Source organism: Rhinolophus sinicus, chromosome 14 (assembly GCF_057876585.1).
Source record: "Rhinolophus sinicus isolate RSI-liver-muscle chromosome 14, RSI-T2T, whole genome shotgun sequence".
Lineage (NCBI taxonomy): Eukaryota > Metazoa > Chordata > Mammalia > Chiroptera > Rhinolophidae > Rhinolophus > Rhinolophus sinicus.
The window spans coordinates 109,528,544-109,547,120 of NC_142514.1; the positions used below are offsets into that span (position 1 = coordinate 109,528,544).

The window sequence follows — 18,577 nt, forward strand, 5'->3', positions numbered from 1 at the left end:
TGCTTTGCCATCCTCTATGCTTTGCCTGGTAACAAGATGGCTCCCCACAGTTTCAGACACCACATCCAGATACAACATCCAGAGAAAGAAAGGGGACAAGTCTAACAGTGCTACCTTCTTAAGAGTAAATAAAACATTTTCCAAAGCCCCAGCACAGTTTAACCCCATATCGCTCTGGTTAGAAATGGACACATGTCCACCTCTAAGCCACTCCCTGGCAAAGGGAGTGGGATGAACATAACTGGATTATAAACTGACCATGATCCAGCCACTGGTGCTTTGAATGGAGTCAGCTTCCTTCCCTCAGAAGCCCAGAACTATGTGGAGGAGAGGTGCATTTCTGAACAAAATTGGGGATTCATTGGAAAGAAAGGAAGAAAGGAAGGGAGGAAGGGAGGGAGGGACGGAGGGAAAGAGAGAGAGAGAGAGAGAGAGAGAGAGAGAGAGAGAGAGAGAGAGAGAGAGAGAAGAAAGAAAGAAAGAAAGAAAGAAAGAAAGAAAGAAAGAAAGAAAGAAAGAAAGAAAGAAAGAAAAAAGTAAATGCTGAGTCTGCCACACTTGTTCTGTATCTCCAAGGTCTGCCTATTCTATTTCTTAATTTTCCCATGTTTATTCTTTTCTTCCCATTGCTCCAGCTTAAGACTTTTGTATCATTTTCTAGGTTATTATAATAGTATCCTAACTGGGCTCTCTATTTCCAATTTTCTCTTGGGTTTATGCCAGATTAAGCTTCTAAAGGTGCAGTATGATGATTTTCCTCTTTTCTCCAGAACGTGCAATGACATTGAAGACTTTCTAAGGTTCAGACCCAATTTAGCTTTTTAATTTTACCTTGCACAAAATTTCACTCATCATCAAAGGGCTGTATAACTAAACTACTTTGAACTGGTAAAAGGGTTTCAAAAGGGTAATCTGAGGGCTAAGGGAGCTCAGAGGGGCACTACCTCTAATGCTAAGAGAGCCCAGAACTACCTAGATCCATGCTGCCATCCATAGGCGACACCTATTCTTTTACCAATGCAAGTTCACCAAATACCATTGACTCTTCTGAGGAGCAGGATTTGGAAAGACACATTTCAGAGGCACTGTTAGTCTTGGCCTTTGTTCTTAGATCATCTCTCACTAGCATTTGTATCAGAAAAAACTATGTACTACAAAGGTAAATTAAGACACCTTGATTTGTTGAAATTATCTTCCAATTCATTCATTTAATATCATAGGACATTGTGTTCTCCTTCTTTCTCTCTTCCCTCTCCATACGCATGCACACACATACAAGCTGTCATGGCTATGACTTGGGATTATGAAATAGTATAGGGAATACAGACACCAATCTGGCAAAAAGAATCTTCAGGAATTTTACTGATCTTATGATTACCATCAACATTCAGAGAACACATAATGCAATATCTCCATAAGAATTATGTTCCTATTCATTTTTTACAGCCTTTCCCAATTTAGCTCCACCACTGCCCTACCTCACAGTCTCTACAACAATACAACAACCACTTCTCATGGAAAGCAGCTGAGGAGTATCAGGGGGAGATAAAATGATTGACTCTCTATATGTAACCCTCACCACAGGTTAGAAGAGTTTATCCCGGTAGGGATGGGAAGGTTGTCTTCAGAGGACGCTTTGAGGGTGGACATAATCAATCATCTCCTAGTAGGATCAAGGCATTCTAACTTCTTGGCACGAGGGGACAGCATTCAGAATCATTAGTTCCCTCCTTGATGTCCAGGCTCAGTAGATAAAGCCTCCATAGCAAATATGGGGGAGGTAGAGAACACCAATTCCACTATTATGAATGTGCTAAGGAAAAAGGGAATATAGGTTATACCTATACCAACTATTAATTTATTTTCAAAGGCACTCTTCCTCATACCAGAAATGTCTTAGTGACTACACTGATTTTTAAACTGACTGAAACCTGGACATCTACCATCCCCCATACGTTCTCCCTTACCCACACACCCTATCACACCCAAACATCTATAGTAGAATGTCGATAATAAATAAGAGAAAAAAAATGTTTTGAGAGTAAAATTAAGTGAAGAATGAAAGAAGCTACCCCTCAGTAACAGGGATTTAATTTCAGACCCAAAGCTGAAAGATTCAGATTATTGTCTAATTGCTAAAGCTAATTGGAGTCTGCCAGATAGATTGGTATCACTCATGAGCTGTCTGTCTCTCAAACTAACCAGTCCTGCCTGCTTCTAGCTGCTGCATTTTTAAGTTCTGGTCAAAACTGACTCCAAAGTTAAGGCTTAAAGAAATGAAAAGCTACTACCTATAAAGTAGGAAATTCTATCCAAATCTTCATAAGGTTTGTAGTTGAAAATGAGTCATGCACAGAGTGGGACCCTCCATTGTTCGTACTATGTGAGCTGATGTGTGTTAAAAGCAGTATAATGCAGAGGTTAAGTTTGAGATTTTGGGGGCTAGGCAGGTATAGGTTGATTCCTGGCATTGGCACTAATTAGTTGTGTAGCCTTAGACAAGTCATTTACCTTTAGTCTCCTCATCTATAAATTGGGCATAAACTAGTATACTGCATAGACAAATGAGGCAATGCCTGCGATGTACTTAGAACTACTCCAGACACATAGCGAGTTCTCCTTAAATAAAGCCATTCTTAATAAATATATTGTAATTATATGACTTTTAAAAATCCACTTGACTTGATACAGGCCTGACTTTAGCCATAGCTTCATTTTTCTCATGTTCTCCTTTGAATGAAATAGGTTTTCCAAGTGTAGTTTTTCTTACACACTATGTTGCCAAGTTTCAAATTATAATTATAACATAAAATAATACCCCCCAAAATGGCCTAAAAAGAATAGAGGAAAAAAGTGGGAACAAGATCAAGAATTTATTTAAAATGCATTTGAAACAGGATATTTTTAATGAATTAACAAAAATCCCCCCCCAAAAAAAGCCCAGATGGTTTGACCAGTAAGTTATACTGTAGTGTTATGACATCAATACCAACTTTCTTAAAAATATTTTTTTATTTTTTAACTACAGTTGACATACAATATTATATTATTTTTAGGTGTACAACATACTGATTGGACAGTTATGTAATTTGCAAAGTGATCACCCCAATAAATCTAGTACTCATCTGGCAACAAACATAGTTATTACAACATTATTGACTATATCCCTTATGCTATATTTTACGTCCCCATGACTATTTTTGTAAGTACCAATTTAGACTTCTTAATCTCTTCCCTTTTCACCCATCCCCCAGATCCAATTCCCATCTGGCAACCACTTAAATATTCTCTGTATCTATGAGTTTGTTTCTGTTTTGTTTATTCATTTATTTTGTTCTTTAGATTCCACATATAAATGAAATCATATGGCATTTGTCCTTCTCCATCTGACTTACTTCACTCAGTATAATATGCTCTTGGTCTGTCCAGGTTGTTGAGGATGGCAAGATTTCATTTCATTCAATTTAAATTTATTTATTTATTTATGGCTGAGTAATATTCCATTGTATATATGTACCACCTCTTTATCCATTCGTCCATTGATGCACACCTAGGTTGCCTCCACATCTTGCCTATTGTAAATAATACTGCAAAGAACATATGAATACAAATGTCCCTTTGCAGTAGTGTTTTGGATTTCTTTGGATAAAAATCCAAAAGTGGGATTACTAGGTCCTTCTTTATCTCCTTGCTATAGCCTCTGTTTTAAAGTCTATTTTGCTACCCCAACTTTTTTGTTGTTGTTGCAATTTTGATGAAATATCTTTTCCACCCCTTTACTTTCAGTCTGTGTGTGTCTTTCAATCTGAAGTGAGTCTCTTGTAGGCAGTATATGTAAGGGTCTTGTTTTCTTATATAGTCAGCCACCCTATCTTTTAATTGGAGCACTGAATCCATTTACATTTAAAGTAATTGTTGATAAAAATGTACTTGTTTTCATTTTATTATTCACGTTTTTTATCTTTTTCTCCTCTTTGTCCTCCTCCTCCTCTGCCTCCTCCTTCGTCTTCATTTTCGTCTTCTTCTTCTTCAAGAAGTCCCTTGAACATTCCTTGTACTACTGGTTTGGTGGTGATGAACTGCTTTAGCTTTTTCTTGTCTGTCTAGCTCTTGTCTTTCTAGCTCTTTATCTGTCCTTTGATTCTAAATGACAGCCTTGCTGAGTAGAGTAGTATTGGTTGTAGGTCCTTACTTTTCATCACCTTCAATATTTCGTGCCAATACCTTCGACCTGCAAAGTTTCTGTTGAGCAATCAGCTGATGGCATTATGGGAGTTCCCTTGTCTGTAACTAATGCTTTTCTCTTGCTGCTTTTAAGGTTATTTATTTGTCTTTAACGTTTGGCATTTTAATTATGATGTGTATTGGTGTGGACCTGTTTGGGTTCATCTTGTTTGGGACTCTGTGCTTCCTGGGCTGGTATGTCTATTTCCTTTACTAGGTTAGAGAAATTTCCCATCACTATTTCTTCAGATAGGTTTTCAATTCTTTGCTGTCTCTCTTCTCCTTCTGGTATCCCTGTGATGTGAATATTGGTACACTTGATGTTATATTACATGCATCAATAGGGCAATAAATAAGTCTGACAAAAATCTAGTGTTGGTGAGACTGTAGAGCATTGGGGACTCTCATACACTGCTGGTGGGAGTGTAAACTGGTACAAAATCTTTGAATTTCTGTTTGATATTACCTGGTAAAGTTGAACATGTGTTTATGTTATGTCCACTAATTCTACTCCTAGTTACATACACTAGAGAAACAAGTGCCTCTATGCATTCAAAAATATGTACAAGAATATTCAAAGCCCCATTGTTCACTAAACTGGGAATAACCTAAATGTTAACCATCAATTGATTGAATAAAGAAACTGTAGTACAGTCATATATTGAAATACCATACAGCACTAAAAATAAATAAATTACATCAACAAGATGGATGAATCTCAGGATTATAATGTTAAATATAAAATCCTAGAAAACTTCACACAATGCAGAATAATTGCATTGATATAAACTAATAAACATGCAAAATTATTTATAAATACAAATATTTGTGGTGAGTCAATAAAGAAAAAATGTATTAATATAAAAGTCAGGAAATTGGTACCTCTGGGGAAGGGACAATGCACTTGAAAATTCTGGGACACATGGCATGATGGGAGATGGGCTTCCAAGGCACTGGGGATGTTATTTTTTTTTAACTGGGGTGGCAGGCACATGGATATTCACTTTGAGCCATACATATTCGTTTTTAAAATTTATTTTTAAATTATTTCAATTATCAAAAAAAATTATTTTTCCGTTGACATACAATATTATGTTGGTTTCAGAAGTACAACACAGTGATTAAACATTTATATAACTTACGAAGTGATTATCCTGATAAGTCCAGTACCCATATGACACCATACGTACAACATTATTGACTAAATTCCCTATGCTGTACTTTACATATTCTTTTAATATACTCTGTTGTGTGTGTATTTCACAATTAAAAAAATATTTTGAAATGATTATAGATTCACAGAAAGTTGCAAAAATAATTCATAGAGGTCCCCTGTATTTCACAATTTAAAAAATACCTCTCCCTGCCTACCCCCACTACAAAAAAAAACCCAACACGAAAAAAAAAAAAAACTAGCGAGGAAATGAAATTCATAGAACGTGAATTTTGCTGAGCTATAAGCTTGGGGAAAAGCTGATATACTAGAGTGATGTTTTACTTGTCTTATTTTCATCTTGGAAATGAAAAATGTCAGGTCAACATTATTCATGTAAAAAGAAATGAAATAGGACCGAAGGGAGTGTATTGGAGTGTCACATCTAAATAGTTGAGAGTCACATTTAAGTACTTGAGAAGTGATATAATTCCAAGGCAACCTAAGACCATTTTAAGTGTTCTTACTAGAAAGGCAAGATAACTCCCATTTGAAGTTATTAGAAAACAATTTCTTTGAAAACCAAAAGATGGCTTTTAGTTAGATGGAAACACCGAGACACATCTAAGATGTTCTTATATGGTCTTAGCAACATTAAGCCTTTTGGATTTTAGATGTGAAAAATTGGATTGGCCTTCACATGAAGCCCCCAATTTCCTCTATCAGTTATCCAGAAGTGGAAGATGTTACTAAAATTAGGCTTGCCCTTAATTGGAACCATTTATTTCAATCAAGAGCAAACAGCACTTGAGCACTTATGCTCCAGCCTAGAAGGAAACGTCACTGGTGTTTACCACAAAAGCTAGCCAAGTGACTGGGGCCAAATGACATGTATTGCAACCCTGGCTTGGCCACTTAGTAGCTGTGTGTGTTTAGTTAACTTCTCTGAGCATCTGTTTTGTCACAGGTAAAATGTGAATAAGACCTATCTCAAAAAAGTCGTTGTAACTATTTGACTATTAGAGTTCTTAGAATTTAGTGTTCAAAAGGTATTAGCTGTCACTGTAACTCTTATAGAGAGCTTGCTTTTGTCAACAGAGAAACAAAAATAAGGCTGCCTGCTAAGAAACATCTTCTTACTAGCATGACGCGACCAACAGAATCCTTGTCCTTAGTGTCTCATCTTTGGGCCTTGCAAAGGGTTGAGCATTACGTGAATATGTGAGGGGCAGGGACAACAGTCTGAATTATTTTATGTTTGCTAGATATTTTGGTAATCCATTAGCATATGAGGCCCTCTAGCAACAACTAGGGCTTGAGGGAATGAGATTCAAAGCACTTACATTTCAAAGGAGAAAAGAAAGAGTCAAGAACAATTTGAGCTCAGGATAGCACAGTGAGACATTACTGACACGTCTTCAAGAACTATGGGGACCAAAACAGGCAGTGGCAGAGCAAGGATTACAGCAAAAGTCGCTTGCCTGGCCGTCCTCTCCCCTTCAGCCTGGCTGACATGCTCCCATGCCTCCCCTTCCCCTCTGTGCCTGGCCTACTCTCCTCTGGATTCTACTAAAAAAGGAAGCCATAGATAAATTCTTCCCTAAGCATCTCCCCTCTCTGGTCCCAGACACTGCCAGGTGTTCCATCCCCAGTCTTGCCATTGAATCCTGTGTGTGTCCATTTGCTTTTGTGTGTTTCTTTATAATCACTGTAGGTGACTCTACATGACTGTTTTGCTTCACCTACTTGCAAAGACTCTCAAAAAAAAAAGCATGGAAACTAGTCCCCTCTCCTGCAGAAGCCACACCAGTCTCTCTGGAGACAATGTTATTTCAAGCACACATGTTCCTCCCTTCCAAGTGCTGCCTACCTCCTCCCTAAGAATATCACTACCATAGTCAGCCTCTGTTATTGATGGAAGGTATCATATGACGCTAGAGTGTTGCAACAGAGAAAATATTGAAATCCATGGTCTAACCAGTGTTTCACAAAGTGAGGCTGCTTTACTAACTGCATTTAAATAATCTGATTTCCTGTTCCTCCCCACACCAACGAAATCTTTTTATAACTTCTAGTATACAATACCCAGCATAGAACCTGGCACACATATGAGGCACGTAATAAGTGTATGTTGAACAGTCAAGTACATTGATTAATGTACTTAGTAATGCTCCTTAGTTCCCTAATCTGGAAAGTTATCTCTGAGGTCCTTTTCAACACTCTATGGTTTGAAGAGTCCAGTATCTAAGCAATTTTTGTTCCATGTACCCTATGCTAATTTATCATAGCTCTTGCTAAGATTCTGAACTCAGATATCTCAACAGTAATTAACATTTATTGACACAACTTTCCAAACATTATACTAAATATTTTATAGTATAGCCTACATCCTTTTTACTGATAGTGATTAAATACAGCACAGGAAACAGATTAGTGAGATGAATTTTTTATCAAAAAGAGATAACAAGTGCTGGTGAGGATGTAGAAAAAAGGGAATCGTTGTGCACTGTTGATGGGAATGTAAATTGGTACAGCCACTGGAAAACAGCATGGAGGTTCCTCAAAAATATTTAAAAAAGAACTACCATACAATCCAGCCGTTGCACTTCTGGGTATATATCTGAAGGAAATAAAATCACTGTCCCGAAGAGATGTCTGCATCCCCATAGTGATTGCAACATTATTTATAGTAGTCAAGACATGGAAACAACCTAAGTGTGCATTGACAGATGAATGGATAAAGAAAATGCAATATATATATATATATATATATATATATATATATATATATATACATATATACACATATGACGTCTGACAATTAAGTTTGTGAACTCATCCTAGAAAAAGTGCTACATACCTCATTGCTGAATATCACTATAGTCACCTTCAAAGTACTCCCCTTGGGAAGCTATGCACTGATGCCAGCACCTAGTCCACCCTTCAAAGCAATTTTGAAACTCTTTTTCTGGAATGGTCATCAGAGCTCTCGTCGTATTATCCGTGGTGTCCTGAATGGTAGCCAAATGTCTTCCTTTCAATATTTCTGTTATCTTCAGGTAAAGAAAAAAGTCATTGCGGGTCAGATCAGGTGAGTAGGGAGGGGGTTCCAATACAGTTAGTTGTTTACTGGCTAAAAACTCCCTCACAGACAGTGCCGTGTGAGCTGGTGCATTGTCACGATGTAAGAGCCATGAATTGTTGGCGAAAAGTTCAGGTCATCTAACTTTTTTATGCTGCCTTTTCAGCACTTCCAAATAGTAAACTTGGTTAACTGTTTGTCCAGTTGGTACAAATTCATAATGAATAATACTTCTGATATCAAAAAAGGTTAGCAATGTTGTTGCAGCAAGTTTGTGAACTTAATTGTCTGATCTCGTGTGTATACAAGCACATTTATATACACACACACATACATGCATGTACACATAATGGAACACTATTCATCCATAAAAAAGAAGAAAATTCTGTGATTTGCGACAGCATGGATGGACACTGAGGGTAATATGCTAAATGAGATAAGTCAGACATTACTAACATGGACTCCAACCTTGGCTCTGGCTATGCCCACAAGACCTCTTGCAGCCTACTTGATTCTATCTTCTATTCCTGGTCTAGCATTTCCCCTCTCCACCCCCACTCAGGGAGATAGAAAAATACTAAAATTGACTGCTAGCCTAAAGGAAATCCCATGAGAACAAGTAACTAGTACTTTCCATGATTTCACATCAAATGTCCGGGAGCCTACCATGGTTATGATTAAACATAGCTATCATTTGAGAAGTGTTCAGATGCTGTTCTGGTAAAATAAGGGTCTTGTCCACAAGAATCTTGATTTTGGGAAGAGATACAGATAACTTCAGCTAAACACATTTTCTTTTAAAAGCAAGATAATTACAGATGATGATAAATGCTGTGAAAATTTTTACAGAGGGTTATGTGATAGGGCCAATATGTGGGCATTGTCATATAGAATGACTGCGGGTAGGGTTTATTTGAGCACTGAAGAGGGAGATGGAGCTTTCCAGGGAAGAACCAGGCAGATAGCGCCCCAGACACAGAAACAGCTAATGCAAAAGTCCTCAAGCCAGAATAAGCTTTGCATATTCCTGTCAGAAAAAGGATGTCTGTATGGCTGGAAAGGAAACAGGAAGAGATGTGAAGCCGAAAAAGTCAGCTGATGTGAGGCTTTGTAGGATGTTATTCTGACAGCAACGAAGTCTTTCAAGGACTTTAAGTGTGACATGATTTGATTTATGTTTTATGAAAGTCTACTTTGGGTCCTGAATGGGGAACAAATCATAAAGAGTAAAATTCAGAAGGCGATTCAGAAACCAGGCAAGGGATTGTGGTGGTTTAGATTAGAAAGAGTGATGGCGGTGGCAGTGGAGTGAAGTGTAACAATCCTTTAAATTTTATAGAAAAGGAAACTGACGCTCAGAGAGGTTAGGGAAATTGACAAGATTGCACAGCCAGCTAGCTGCATGCAGAGCCAGGATTCAAACTGTCATCTGATGTCAAAGTGTTTTCCTTCCTCTGCATTTCTTTAAGTCTGTTTTCTAATCTGTAAAATAATAGTTTGGATTAGATTATCTCAGGGATATCTTCCAGTTCTAAAATATCAAAACTTTCCAGCTAAGTCATCAAAACTTGAACAAATTCCCTCTGCTTAGATATGTTTGATGCTCCTTGGATAAAGTCTTATCATACGTGCCACTCAATTTGGGGTTTTTTGTCTTACATAGCAAAGGAACATACAGACAGTGTACAGAATAGTCATGTGGTCTTCAGTTTTCAGGAACCTTCAAGATAAAGTTGAGAAAGAGACCGTGTCTAGCCACTGCATCAGCAGGGAGTCAATTTGTCTGGAGAAAGCAGTCCAGCCAGTGAGAAATAGTGGTGGAGAACAGGTGGGAATGGAGCAGCTAAAGGGGAACAGGCCATCAGGTACTTCAGTGGGAATAAATAACAAGATATAGATAAAAAAACAAACACACAAGTAATCGAGTCTATCACCTGTAAAATGACAACCCTTTAAAAATCAGGCCATGGCATTTTGCTTTTTATTTTTAACATATCTTCATTATTTGAATTTTTGGATAAAGCGTGTATTACTTTTGTAGTGTAGTTTTTTCAAAAAACAGAAGAAAGAACAGCCAATTTATAATAACACATATCTTAAAGTGAGGATTTCAGTAGTAAAGCAATACACTCTAGATGTTCTGAGAGAGGCACAATTTCAAATATTTTGGTGGCAGAGCAGAGACGGGGGTGTGGCATTGAGAGATCGCTTAATGTAGTGATGAACAGCTCACATTCGGGAGCCAGACTGCTTCCTTTGAAATTCCAGCTCTAGCGCTTACTGGCTGTGAGACCTTGGGCAAATTATGTAATCCCCCTGGGCCTCTGGGACTTTATCCATAAAATGGGTTCAATAATTGTCCCATGCCATAGAGTAACTGTAAAAAGTAAATGAGTAAATTTATGTAATTGTAGAGGAAACTTAGAATGAAAAGGGCAAGTCAGGACTCTCACTGTCTGTTCCTATGACTCTTTCAATAGCTTATTCACGGTCTTACCATTTTTGCTCCCTAACCTCTACTTTTATCTTGTAGGTCTCTGGAGACCCTTACCTTCTTTCCATTGGCAAGGAAATGACACTCTGGAAACTTCAGAGCTTGCTCACTCTTCCTCTTCCAGAGAGGGCCATAGGGAAAATGAAAACAACCAGACCTCTCATGATTTTCACTTGTCCATCCAGGCTTTGGATGTTAGAGTTGGAGCTTTGGGTCCCATATTCAGTCTCTCTCAAAAGCAGAGACAACATAATGCTTAAGAGTCTGGGTTCCGGAAGTGACACCCACGGATTTAACTCTACCACCTGGTAACGGTGAGGGCCAATTACTTAACTCTGTTAGGCTTCAGTTTCCTCTTCTACAAAAGGACATGCTAGCATTTGCTTTATAGAGCTGTTGTGAAAATAAGGTAATGCATTTAAAGGAATCAGCTTTAGTAATGTTAGCTATTTTTATTATGTTGTTAGGTCCTAACAATAATAAACCAAACCACTCCCCTCTCCTTTGCTCTGCTCCAGCCACAAAAGCCTTCTTTTTTGCTCCCCAACAAAGTGGCCATTCCTTCCTCAGGCGGTTTGCTCTGACACCCCCATTAAGAGGAGAGGCATCAGGATGCAATGTGCATGCTGCCATCTGAATTGTGTCACACAGAGGCCCTGGGCAATCTGGAAATGATCAGGTTGTGATTGATTGATTGATTGATTGATTGATTGATTGATTGATTTTGGTGTGACTAGTGAGTCTTGCAGGAACAGGGAAACATAGAGCTGGTCCCAGTTCTGTCGCTAATTTTTGCCTGGAATGTTCTCCTCCTGCCCAGGCCTTCCTAGGGCTGGATCCTGCTCAAAAGTCCATGTCAACTGAAAAGTCATCTCCACAGAGAGGCTTTCCCTGACCACCCAGCTAAAGTGCCTCTCTGCACTAATCATTCTGTATATTATTTCCCTGTATTATGTGGCTCAGAGCAGTTGTTGCTATCTGGAATTATCTTGTTTATCCCCATATGTGTTTATTGTCTGTCTTTCCCCACGATGATGTAAGCATCATGAGGACAGAGCCCTCATCTGTCTTGCACATGCAGTATCCTCAGCATGTGCCTGGCACATTCAATACATGAATCAATAATTCTTACATGTTCCATGGAGTTCAAAACATCCTTCAGGGCCATGGCCTTCGCAGGTCTGAGGCTTCCTCCACATGAGCAATGACAGCCAAACTTCCCTGACTCCAACCTTCCCATTCAAAGATCTTAGAAGGTCTTTCCCATCCTGGTTGCAGTGTGTGTGCAATAAGTCCCATTTCACAAGATCTTGTATTTGTGATGTGGAAACGGACTTTGCAATTATGTATTTGGGATATCCCTGGACCTCAGATGGTCTCTCAGAGAACTCTGCAAAGGTGCTGAGTGGTTCTGAATGAGGAGAAAAAAGTTGCTTGGCTAGCAGTGCTGTGCATGTTGAAACTTCCAATCTTCAGCCTCAAGAAGAGAGAGGAAAAAGAAGGACCCAAAACAATGCCCATGAGTGAGTTGTCTGTGTGCTTCTTACACAAGCCCTTGGAAAATGCATGAACGGGAATTAACTGAGACAACCTAAGTATTACCGAAGGGAGGACTCCAAATTTGATGTCAAAGTTAGCAAAAGGCTTCAAGGTGAAGTTCAAGGTGAGGTTACTTTTGCATTGTTGCTGCATAGTGAACAAGAATTTCTTCATGAATGCCAAGTTCCCAGCATTTTAAGACTTGTTGATATTAAATGTTTTATTAATTGCTTTTCTTCATAACACTCAGAGGCAATACTTAATTTAGGAGAGAAAAATCATGCCCACACTTTTGCACCGGGAATAATGCAGAGGTTAAATGTTCCATCTGAAAAAGATAGAACATTTGGAAATGGAAAAATTAAGATTGGGTTCTGGTGAAAGGCTACAAGATTAGAAAAGGGGAACCTCGGAATGAGACCCTCTCTGTCACAGAACTAGATTGCTTGTTCAGTACATTTTCCCTGAGTACCTGTTATATACCAGATCTTATTCTAGATGTTGGGGATACCAGGATGTATGTAAAAGAAACAGTCCCAGTATTCCTGGAGCTGACAGCCTTGTTGGGGAGACAAACAAGCAAACAAATTATAGTATCCTGTGACTAGTGTCATTAAGGGGTACGGAAACACAGCAAAGAGAGGAGCTAACCAAATCTATGAGGGACAATTTCACAGACGTGTTGGAGAAACAATAATATGTCATCTGGTGAAGGCAACAAACTTGTGAACCTGTTTTTCTTGCCAAATGAATCAGACAACATGAGAACACTAAATTATTTGAGGGGATGGGTGCCAATATCACTCCCGCTTCAGTCTTTGCAAATGTTGTCCCCCTCTTTCCCCACCCACCCACTAACCCCTACTCCCTTTGGCTCTCAACTGAGATGTCACTTTCTGGGTGGAAGCCTTCCTTCTTTGATTCCCACATGACAAATGCTCTGCTCTTATCTATTTTCATAACAGCTATTTGTCTCTCCATCAGACTAACACATACTATGTGCCAGGCCACATTCTGAGTGCTTTACATATATTAACTCATTCATTGTCTCCACCAATGTAAGAGATAGTATTACTATACCCACTTTGCAGATGAGGAAACTGAGATCCAAACAGGTTAAGTAGTTCACCTTAATTAAGAAGTGACAGAGCCAGGATGCAAACCCTGGAATGCAGCTTCGGTGTTTGCTTTCTTATTATCGATGCTATATCTCCTCTTCAGGGTAAATCTCCCTATACTATCCTCTTCTTATTTGTCTCCTGCTTCAGACTGCAAACTCCTCAAAGGTGAAGACCATGTATAACTCATAGTTATACTGCAATGCCTAGCCCATGGCCTGGTGTATAGTAGGCATTCGATGATGTTTATTGATATATATTTTTAAAGAATGTTAGAATACTACATAGCTACACTATTCACAAAGGAGCTACTACCTCTGTCAATATTTTAATGGGTGCTACAAGGGCCTCTCCTCCCAAGTGATGGGTCTGCTATTAAACAGATTTCTTGAGACTTGGGGGCCTAACTCCAATGAAAGACACTGGGACCCTGTAATACAAAACCCAGAGGAATATCTGGGAGCCTTTTGCTGTAGGTGGCTCTTTATGAATTCCTCCCAGGTATAACTAAACTCCAGAATGTTTCTTTTTCATTAATTTCTTTTGCTAAGGTAGTTCTGTAACTCAAAATGTTACCCACCCACCCCCACCCTAGCATGGGGTTTTGTTTTTATCTTTTGTTTGTGCTTGTGGTACAATTCAAGCTGTAGAATAAATCTGATCCAACACTGGCTCTGTATTATTAGCTGTCGTCTGCTCAGCAGTAATGGTGTAGTGCTTCATTGCACTCCAGCTGCGGCCTTCTCTCTACTATATGCCATGCATCATTTTGCTCAGCTGCCTTCTCTTTGCTGCTTGATCTATTAATTCCTGGCCTCACCAGCAGTTTACATTATACATCCCCATCTGGATCTAGGCATGCTCAGTGTCTCCAGGGGAACCTTGTGGGAATTAAGCTGGGTAGATGAGATGTCTCTTGATTTTTCATTTTTCTGATATGTCAAAGGTGATCACATTTCAGAGGTCCTCAGAAAATTATGATCAGAACATATGGCAAAGGTAACAGTAGTAATAATAAAGGAACTCTTTAGTGTTACACAAAGCATTTTTGTCCAAGGAGTCTAAGATTTTTTCTTTTTAAAAATCAGCTAAGATTTATTGACCATTACTTAGACATGAAAGAATTCAAAAGGGATCGATGTAACAAGTAAATGAGAACTTTCAAAAGGTACTGTTGTGAAAATAACAATCAACAAACACAATCAACAAAAGTAAAGGTGTGACTCACGTAGTTCTGATGAACTTGGGACCAGAAATTCTGTCCATAAATTAATTTTATCATATAGATTATTTTTCAAAAATATTAAAGTGAATTTAATTCTATTAGTCCCCAAACCAGGCATTAGTTATTATTTAAGGCTTAAAAGTCAATTAGTTAATATCGTTAATCAATCTTTGCTATAGCAGGGACTCTAGTGAGTTAAAAAAATAGCAGCATTTCCCGTTGGGTGAGGCTCAGGCACAGACAGGACAGAATACTACTTACCTCGGCTTCTATTTGCCCTGACTTTGCTTACTGAGGTTGGGCTGACCTACCGCTCCTGCATGACCAGCACCAGATAAAAAAGAGCCCCATTCCCAGCATGCTTCCAGGTCTCCTCCTTCCCAGGCCCTTACTTGGCCCGCGCACACTTCCTCTGCTCTCAGCTTTCAGATTGGCTGCCTGAAATGGCTTTTCTGGTTGTCAATCTTCCATTCTTCTCTTAGGCAGAATTTCACATTATCTTGCACTTGGATCCACTTCTGGGTGACCAGTGTACATACATAAAACCAATCTTGGTCTCTGGGACCTCCCTGGCCTAGTCCCCTACAACGGGGAATCAGATTTACTGACCTCACTGCCCAAACACCTTAGAAGTTGTCATTTTTTTTCACTGTGCCTTGACAGGAAAAACACAACAAAAATAATGTTGTGTTTATAAATTTAGACGACAAGAAATTTTGAAGAGAAGCAAAAGAAGAAAGCGGGTAAAGGCTTCCCTTCACCAATTGGTCAACACTAAAAAGTCTTAATAGAAGAGGCTTGGATTGATGCAGAAGATTTGTATAGAGCATTGCCATTCAATCAAAGAACTATTTGAGATTCTCTAAAGATAAATTATTGTTGGGGGAAATGAAATAAATTCTCCTAGGCATTATCTTTGGCTTGTGAGAGGAGACTGAGGAGGTGTAAATGATGGACAGCTTCCTAGCTTTCCATTGGAAGAAACAGCGCACGGAAACTGCAGAGATTCCAAACCACAAAACACCTTCATAAAGACATTCACATGGAATGTGTTTGGGATTTTTTTTTTTTTTTCACACAAATGATAAATTGCCAAGTCCATCTGGCTCCAGCCCTCACTAGGCACTATTGTAACACTTCCTGTCCTTGGACAGAGCTTCCCTGAGTTTTCTGGGGCATTCTTCTACAGATGCCTTAAGGACTGCTTTATTTTGGCTCCTCACCTCAGGCATTCCTCAGGTTTTAGCTCTTTTCATCAGGGCCATTTAGGTCCTAAGTCTATTTATTTTACAACTAAACATGTTCAAATAGGTGGCTTGTAAAGCTGCCTTTACCGAATGACATAATTGTGATTTCTCCAAATGCCTCTGGCAGTGGGGTTTGGTATACTCTCTGTTTTTTATGTCCTTTGCACTTCTTTGATATTCTTTTGCTCTGAGAGAATTGGGATGACATATCTTTCCAGTTTATCCAAGGGATTGGGGGAGGCAGTAACCCTCTTGAGTTTCTGGAGCCCTTGAAGAGGTCAGTGTCACTTTTTGTGGTCTAAATTGTTCCACTATACCTAGCCTCACTTAGGACAATGACCTAGAGTGGATTTTTCTCTGAAATTTTTACAAACGTTGTTTACCTTGTGTATTCGTTTACTACAGTTGCAAACAAATTACCATAGACTTGGTGGCTCAGAACAACAGGAATTTATTGCCTCACAGTTGTGGAGGTCAGAAGTCCAAAATCACTCCCTCTGGAGAGAATCCTTCCTTGCCTCTGCCAGCTTTTGGTGGCTGTTGGCATTCTTTGGCTTCCAATCTTAGCCTATGTTCCTCTGGTTTTTCCTGTGTTTGTGCTCACCTTCTGTCTTTTATAAGAACACTGTCATAGGATTTAAGCCCCACACAGGCAATTCAAGATAATGTCATCTCAAGATCCTTAACATAATTACATCTTCGAATATCCTTTTCCCAAATAAGGTAACATGCACAGTTTCTGGCTATTAGGTCATGGACATATTTTTCTGGAGGACCATTCAACCTACTACACCCCATATTCTGACGAAAATTCTCTGCAGACATGATACTCACCCTCACATGTTCACGGTGGTGCTCAAATGCCCATTTTAAACACAATGCAGATCGGGTACCAGTTTTCCATTTCCTCTGCATACTCATGGAAAGAAGTGCATATGATCTTGTCAGATAAAAGCAGCTAGAGATGCTGGTGAATCGAAAACTGGGACAAGGTAGCTGAGTGGTGTCTGTGGGAAGCAACAGAATTTCTCTAATGAATCCACCCCTTTTCAAGGGTTGGGTGAATACTGAGTCTTCTCCACAAACATGTTTGGACATCCCAGGTCCCAAGTCAATATTTAGAAGCCTCTTCCTTTCTATTACTTCCTCTACCATTCATTTTTAAGTTGAGCTAGAAACCTCCCTGTTTGGGCCTCTGCTGAGTATGTGTGTTACAAGTTGGTCTTCTATTACTCTGAACCGTTCATACACAGTTCTTCTGCTTCCTGCACTTCTGGGTAACTGACTGAGAAAATGGAAGACAATTTTTTTCCATCCATTCATCAAACAGATTTTTCTGAAACAGCTCATGTGTTAAGCACGTAATGCATTGAGGAGGATTAAAACATAATTAGAATAACACTGCATCCTGTACAAAGACATACAAGTGCTTTCTCTGTGATCTCATTTGATCCTCAAAACAAACATTTCACCTATTATGAAGCTGGAGCAAAGAAAGGGAAAGAAGGTGTCTAATATTCCACAGTTAGTGAAAGGCAGAGTTGGACCTCAACTCTAAAATGCCTCACTCCCCAGCCCTACCCTGTGCCATCCAAACTATAACTTCAAGATGAATATCTCACTGGGGAGTTTATCAGGCAGGGTCCCGATAGAAAACATAACTCACCGTAGCTGGTGTTTATGAAAAGACTTTAATGAAAGGACTTCATATGGAGGTGTGACTATGTTACAGGAATAAACAAGGGCTGTTGAGGCACCCAGACACTAGCAAATAACTGTAAGTTAATCCTAGTTTTATGACTGAAGGAGCCAGGGGGAGAAAAGAGTGTAACGAGAGCCCGATGAGAGCTGAAGAGTAGAAGAAGGGTCATTTGGTAGAAACTGTACCCTGGGAGGGAGGCAGCTCCTGGCAGAGATGCAGAGCTAAAACGGGGAGAGGGAAGGGCCACCATTCCCATGGGCTGGAAAGCAAATGCAAGCTGGCAGTCAAGTGAGGCAGCTGACAAAGTGTTTAAGGCTTAGCTTCCCAGAGCATGGAACAGGGTATAGAAAGGCAGAGAATGCCTCTGGGTGGAGACTTGGGTAGTGCAAACAGATAATCAGCCCACAAAGATAAAACATGTACATAAATAACAGATTCCAGAGGAGAGAGAGAACTCCCAGCTTACAAGTTAGTGCGAGTCTGGGAATCAGGGAAACCTTCTTCACTCATCAAGAAGTGCTCCAATTGCGTCTTAAAGAAAAGGTAGGATCTAGAACTACCGAGATAAGAAAGTATTTTCAGGCAACGTGAATGATATTGCAAAAGCACAGACACATAGTATGTGTGGGGCTAGGAGTATATGTGTGTGGAATCATTAACTGTTCTCTTTGGAATATGAATGTAGGAAGGGAAGAACAGGGCTAGAAGGCAAAGTAAGCCCTGGCTGTGAGGAGCCTGAAATGCTCTGTGAAGGAATTTGACTCTTATTCTGGGGGCAGTAGAGCACTAGGGG

The 18,577-nt window shown here is 39.3% G+C and overlaps 1 long non-coding RNA gene across 1 annotated transcript in view; it reads right to left on the reverse strand.

Moving 5' to 3' along the window:
* Positions 1 to 2,892: 2,892 nt before the first annotated feature.
* LOC141572188 (uncharacterized) overlaps positions 2,893 to 18,577 on the reverse strand; it is a 148,721-nt gene continuing 133,036 nt past the window's right edge. Inside the window, exons 4-5 of the long non-coding RNA XR_016018706.1 lie at positions 16,917 to 17,089; positions 2,893 to 12,820 (exon numbers count right to left, since the gene is read on the reverse strand). This is a non-coding gene — a long non-coding RNA (uncharacterized LOC141572188). The remainder of the gene's footprint in view (positions 12,821 to 16,916; positions 17,090 to 18,577) is intronic.